The following is a 7,384-nucleotide window of genomic DNA, read 5'->3' as shown; positions in this document are numbered from 1 at the left end:
CTGTGTGTCCCTCCATAGCATTTCTTTGTTGCTGGCATCATATTTCGGTTCTAGTTTTAGTTACCTTCTATATCTCAGCTTAATGATGGAGAGACGGTAATTTTAGGCAAAGGTAAAGTTGTCAGACTGCAACTACTCCCTTCCCCCCTTAGTGCTAGAGGGACGCCTTCTCGCAGTGGCACTGATGTAATCGGTTATCTGAGCTGCTGCCTGGTTATATTAACATCCCTTAACTCCCTCCTTTGCCTCGAAAGGAAAACAGTGAACTACAGGAGGAGGGCAATTTGAGTGTGCGATCTACTGGGTTTACATCTTCCTCCTCCTCCCCTTCCTCCTCCCTTCCCCTGCCCTCCTCCACCTCTGTGTTGCCCTTACTCCGTGACGTGAGTAACGACCGCCATCACTATAAAGACCAACCTTCACCCCCGTCACGCCATCACCCCCTCCTTTCCTTCCCTCCCTCCCTCGCGTCCACTCATTTGCTCGGTGGAGTCTGGGCGTCTTTTTCCGTATTCTTTGGCTTCGGTGACTACAAGACAGATAGAAAGATAGATAGAGTAGTGTGGTTGTGTGTACGTGAGCGCACGTGTGTGTTCGTGAGCTCCTGTGCTTACACTGGTGAGCACGCGCGTGTGTGTGTGTGTGTGTGTGTGTGTGTGTGTGTGTGTGTGAGTGTGTGAGTGTGTGTGTGTGTGTGTGTGTGTGCGCGCGCTTGCGTGGATGTGTGTAAGCGCTAGAGAGTGTGTGCGTGGTAATGTGTGTGTGTTTCTTCCCTCCCTGTAGCATAAGAAGATTGAGCAGGCTGTACATATGGAGCCTGTCAGTGCTGGTGACACACATAATATTCCTCATAATCTTCCAGAGTCCCGAGAGGCTGGCCGGTGACATGCTGGGGGAGGGGAGGGGCCTTCCTAGCTAGATATATACCGTCTGGACAGTGGATAAGAAAAAAAGTATATGTGGAAAGAAAAACAGGATGGAATGAGTTTTGAAAAGGAGGATTCAGTTTATTTTTTTCCGGAAACTGACAGAAAGAAATAAAAAAAAAATTGTGTGCAGGTTTGGTGGTAAACAGGAGTGGTGGAGGAGGAGAGGTGTGATGAAGGGAGACAGCTGTGTTTGATGAGAATAGGTATGATAGAGAGGACAGGTGTAATGGGGAGGACTGTGTGATGAACGAGGACAGGTGTGGTGGAGGACAGGTGTGGTAGAGGACATGTGTGGTAGAGGACAGATGTGATGGAGGAGTTCAGGTATGATGGTGTATATGTAGTTAATGAGGGTGGTTAGAGAAGGTTGGTATTGGCCTCGTTAAAGGTGATGGGTCGTGGTGTGTTTGTCTGTCCCGTCCCATCACACTCATTAATAGTGTTCATGGGGCGGGGCACATCAGGAGGAGGAGGAAGAAGAAGAAGAAGAGATGGAGGAGGAGGAGGAGAAGGATGCGTACGGGAGCAAGAGGAGGATGAAGAAGGTAAGCTAGAAAAAACGAAGATTAGTGTAAACGAGGAGACGAAAATAAGTGGAACATAACGAAAGAAGAGAAAAATGAATAGGAGGAAAAACAAAAAGCAAGGAGTGTAAGAGCACAGTAGAAATTAGAAGATTAGAAGCAAAGGGCAGTATTTGGGAAGATGGAGAAGAGGAACGGAAGGAGCCATAGAAAAGAGGAGACTGCAAAAACAGAAAGAGTAATTTAAAGAAGCGGTCAGGAGGAGAACTGCAAGAGAAACTATAGAGGGGGGAAAAACCGAGGAGTCGAAAACAGGTCACAGTAACTGCCTTAATAGTTCTCCACCAAGAAAGTCCACAGATATCTCAGAAACTGTTTGATGCAGAGTTGTCGTCTGATATTTGGGTCGTCTCATCCAGTAGGAGATTAACCCCGTCACTCAGGTAACTTTTGAGAGTGTATTCTTGTCTGCAGACGATTTTTTTCAGCTAAAAGATCTCTCGAGGTGAAAGGGTCAACTAAGCCTCTAGCTTCTCGATCTCGAAAAAAAAAAAATCTCCAAAACAGTAAAATTGTCTAGTAATAAAGAGGATAAAATAGGAATGACATCGTCGGGGTGAACGGGTTTAGAGAAGAAATGGTCACAAAAAAAAATCTTGATAACTGGTCAGCAAATAGAACGGTAGGACGACAGGAGAAGGTGGAATGAAGAGGGAAGGTCAGGGGGCCGAAGGCACACAAAGGCGGGCCATTAGCTGCGATTAATCACGAAGACGTGGACTCGAAGGAACAGACTTATTTGTTTTATTGCCAGCAGGGAAATTAACGAAAAGAAAAAAGGAGTTGGCTTTCACTGAACAATTTGGCAGAGAGAACTGACGAAAAACAACACACACACTTGATTCTCGGTTCTGACACATGAAATGGAGATGTATACATAATGAAGGTGGAAGCAGTTACAGTACAGTACAAGAATGCCTTTCAGTAGCCCGCTAAACCTGCAGTAGATGACACCACAACCCCGTAGGTCACCTAATGGGCAGTAGTACCCATGGTTTGTGCTGTAATATATAATGGGTGTTTTCATTCGTGATTAGTGGGAGGGTACACGTTTTTATCCTTTGACGTTCATCAGCGGAGAATGTGTTATAGGAGCCTGAGTGTTTATACTGCTGCCATTAACTCTCTCATAGTAGGGACAGCTGTGGTTTTTACTCCAGATAACGCCAGATTAATTCAGTTGAGAGAGACTAATTAGCCTGAGAGTGACACTGACATTACAAATTTCCAGTCCTTAGTGTATTTGGAGTTGATGAATCACCTGTTCCCGTCTTAGCCATGTCATCCTCAGCGTGAAGGCAAATATACAGAAAAACAGTAACCCTGCTGTTAAAGTAGGCATAATGAACACACGAAGAAATGAAAATCACGACTTAATCCTATCACACATTCTGGGGCTAGAATAAATAGGCTACACATGCAAAGATAAACAACGCAGAAGCATGGCTCAAACGTTCTACAATAGGGCGACCCACGTATTTCCCCACTCTCTCTCTCTCTCTCTCTCTCTCTCTCTCTGACATGTTTCGCCTTACTCCTCCTCTTTTTTTTTTTTCTTTTTTTTTTTTAATATATATCTCGGACTCTTCCCTCCCAGCGGCACTTTCTGCCCATCGCTCCCATTGTTGTTTTTAGATATCCTCCATGACATACTTCCTCCCATTCACTCATATTGTTCACATTCTCCCTTTTCCCCACTTTATGCTCTTCTCACACTTTCTTTTGCAGGCTTTCTTGCACTTTCTTCGTGTAAGCTTTGCCCACTTTGTCATAAGTTTTTGCAGACTCCTTCTTTTTTTTTACCCCTCAGCATTCCCTCCTTTCTGCTTCTCATTCCCACTGCCGCACATTCCGTCCACGACCTCAGCCATCCAACTCTGGCTGCGCATTCAAATCACGCCCAACATTTCTCATCCACCGCCTTCCTTCATCGTCCCGTCGCCTCTTCCCTCCCTTCCCGTCCTGTCTCCCCCCCCCCTTTTCCATTCCCCCTGTCCCTTACCCATCACTCTCTCTGATAGTTGTCAACTTTGAGTCCACTGGGAATCCACACTACCACTCTCTTTTCTCAAGATTCGTTCGGATATGCAGATATTTATTCACTGTTTTTGTGATGGTGGAGTAAATGTATGAGGAACTCCGTAATATTCAGTTACCTGGGTATTACTGACAAAACCTGTCATATAAGGGAGGGAGAGAGAGAGAGAGAGAGAGAGAGAGAGCGAGCGAGCGCGCGTACACTGCAATGTCACAAAAAGCCATGCCCAAAAAAACATCATACACCCCCAGAAACAAAAACACTGGCCGCCAAACACACAAGAAGGAAAACTCTCAAAAAAGCAGATAAAAACCCCGGCACACTCGCCAGAACCTCAAAGGGGCACAAACAAACTGGTGAGGGGGAAGACAGGGTCCGGGACATTCTTCGGGACCCACCCTCCCCCACGCTCTTCGGTTAATGGACTCGCCCGGACCTGTTGACTGTATAATATCCGCCGCGACACGGGTCTTCACAAGCGGCCTTTACGATTATGGTTCTGGGTTCTGGATACAGGAAAGGGGACGGAGTGGTGATGGGGTGATGGTGGTGACAGTGGTGGTTATGATGATGACAGTGATAAGTTATGCTAATGGTGATGACTGGAAGGATAATTATGATGACGGTGGTGGTCAGAAAGATAATAGTTATGCTAGTGGCAGTGCTGGTTATGGTGGCAGTGATGGTAACACTGATGGTGATCGTAATTAAGTGGCAGTGGTGTCTTTATTGGTCGTCAGTATCATGATGATGGGGATGGAAATGTAGCTGTTGTTGTTAAAAGTAATAATGAAGCAGAGCAACAGAGTATCCTTCGGCTCACGATTGCCGCTTACGGTTTTGACAAGTTATTATTGTACCAGACAGTTTCGAGGTGGAGATTATGACCACTTTCACGCAGGTAGCTATTGGCTGTGGTATCTCATGATGGCGGTGGATGTGTTTTGCAATGATAGTAGTCACTTGATAGCATTGATAGTGATGAGGTGGCACAAAGGAAGCCTTGCTGTGTGATTCCCCGTCGCCCTTTGAATCGGACGATGTCTTAGTTGATTCTTTATACTTTCAGACGATTTTATTAGCCTTGAGAGAGAGATCCTTTTAGAGGAGGAGTAAGAAGTGCAATACCTAGCCTCTACAGTTCGAAATGTCGATCATATGCTGAATAATATCATCTGGAGCTAACAGTAATTAACTACGTCCTCAGAGTGGACGGGTTAACCCCTCGCGTGGGGTGAGGTGAAGTGGGGCGGTACTGGGTGGGGTTGGTGCTGTGGGGGAGGCAGGCAGGCATAGTTACTGGCACAAGGCTGAAAAGAGGAGACACGCGGCTCAGAAAGGTTGGGTCTGTGCAGAAAGGAACAAATAATGGAGAGGGACAATAGTGAGAGTTGGGATAGGCCTGAAGTGGAAAGACAGAAGGTGAGGGGACAGTGTTCAAGGGGAAGAGCCATATTCTCGTGCGCTTTAGAGGGGTTGCAGAACTTCTTCCTTAACTATTTATTTCACATACTGTTATACCTTATTACGTTCTTGTTTTTTGCTTTTTCGTATTGGCAAAGATTGCGTAGATAACGTACAAGAATATAATTACTTACCAGACATAAAAGGAAGCTAGTAAGAGATATATGTTGGTTGTTTCCGTAATCAGCGATAATACGAGCTTAATACACAACCATAGAGAGGGAGAGAGCTGGCGAGGGACGAGTGAAAGAAGAAAATGACTGGGAGAGTACGGGAACGACGCAGCCTGTAAGAGCGACTTGAATGGAACGACAGGACATTAAAACGATCTACAGGGAGGTAGATAGATAGAGGTAGATTGACAAAGATAGAAGATAGATAAAGAGAGGTGGGGGGGGGCACAGGGTTTGGTAAGACTTGTTTGTGAGGGCTGGAGGGGAAAGCGGGAACTTCTGTATCCCTCGCCCCAGAGGTCAATTAGGAGGGAACAAAGTTTGGTCACAGTGGCTGCCCAGTTCTCCATTATGTACGGTGCTAATGCCAGGACTTGGGCTGGGTAGATACATAGGTAGGCAAATAGATATAGGTAGGTGGATAAACTAGCAGGTAGATTATATGTAAGAATTAGGTGGGTACAGCCATATTCACACACTATTCTCTACCGGCATTGGCAATGGAAGGTGATCGTGAACTATTCTTATGTGATGCCAGTATGAAACAGACAACAAATCAGTGGGAGAAGGAAGGATAATCTACTCCCTGTTGCGTGGAGAAGACTGGGAAATATCGAAGGCAGGACCCAGGGGCTGGTGTCGGCGAACCTCTTCTAATGGCTGTACATACTAACAAAGTAGGTAGGTTGGAAAGTAGATTGGTAATTGTGACTGGGTAAAATGTGATAAACTAGATGATACCGTCAGACACCAGGCATCCCGATTTCCTTAACAAGCACTACACACGAAAATGATCAAGAATCGTACTATGAAATCGGCAGATGAGTAAAACATCGGGAGATCTGTAGTCGAAGTGGATCCTTTAGTTCCTCTCGCTATTGTGTTATTCTGTGTGGTTTTCTTTTGTGTATTCGACATATGTGTAAGGTGCGGATTTGTGTTTTTGTCCTTCTTTAAAGTTATTCTCTCTTTACAGTGGCAGTGACCTTAGACAGCACTGCTAGGATCAGTGTTGTAATCAGCCATCCAACGAATCCTTTAGTTTGATCGTAGTAAGATATATGCACTTTGGGTAATACTGTAGTCCTTTCTGATGTGGAAAATTAGACAAGGTATTTTTATATTGTGACGTAAGTGCCTTTCGTGTAATCTTTTCACAACGAGAACTTAAGACGATAGTAAATTATAAAAAAGTATCACCTTACTGAAGGGGTTAACTGGATATTACTGAAGTTGTTATTAAGAACACTGCAGCGACTGACCTTGGCTGATAACGATTCCAAGATTACAAGTAACAAATAAGGTCTGATGACTAGCTTTAGCTTATAATGATTCAGATTACAACAAAGGGGGCTCCAACGAGTGGCCTTATCTAACAATTTATATCGAGATTTATAAAAGATAAACACGCTTCATTGAGTGGGTTTAACTGATAATAAAGTAGGAAAGAATATTAGTGGTAAGGCTTTAATTTTGCTTGCAGTTAAATCCCTCCTTGAAGAATGTGCTTCCTCCACTTACATCAACCTCTTCCCCCATTTTTATATTGAGTGGGTTTAACTGATAATAAAGTAGGAAAGAATATTAGTGGTAAGGCTTTAATTTTGCTTGCAGTTAAATCCCTCCTTGAAGAATGTGCTTCCTCCACTTACATCAACCTCTTCCCCCATTTTTTCATATAATTTACGGTATTTATATGAATTTGTTTTTTAAGGTAAGGGAAAGATGGAGTCCAGAGGTGTGGCGACAAAAAGTGATCGTGATAAAAGTACACAGTCTGCTCCAGTAGAATTGTTTGTGTCCCAACGAAGAGAATCCCCAGCATGGTAATCTTCAATAGGGAGGTATAGAAGTCGGGAAGGATGCCATGGTAACCGTTCTAATAATGCTCATATCATTGGTTCTTGCACTTGTTCACATCACCGCAATGATTGAATGCGGAAATACGGAAGTGAAGGTTTCTTTGGTTAGCATCTAAATAAACTGCAGCGACTGTGGAAGCGACTTACAAACACGGGAAAGTGAGGCTATTGATGTCACACTTCACCCTCCTTTAAATCCCATCTGGCTTTCAGTATCACCCTCTGACCTTAACCCTGCAATTACCCTTGAGAAAATTGTAGGTAGTTTAACTTGAAGAAAAAAAGTACACATAATCACGGGAATATTGAGGGAAATTTTTAAATATAAATAATT

Source organism: Coenobita brevimanus, chromosome 70 (assembly GCF_032717465.1).
Source record: "Coenobita brevimanus isolate Jiangsu-jjx chromosome 70, ASM3271746v2, whole genome shotgun sequence".
Lineage (NCBI taxonomy): Eukaryota > Metazoa > Arthropoda > Malacostraca > Decapoda > Coenobitidae > Coenobita > Coenobita brevimanus.
Note: the sequence above shows the minus strand (reverse complement) of the source record.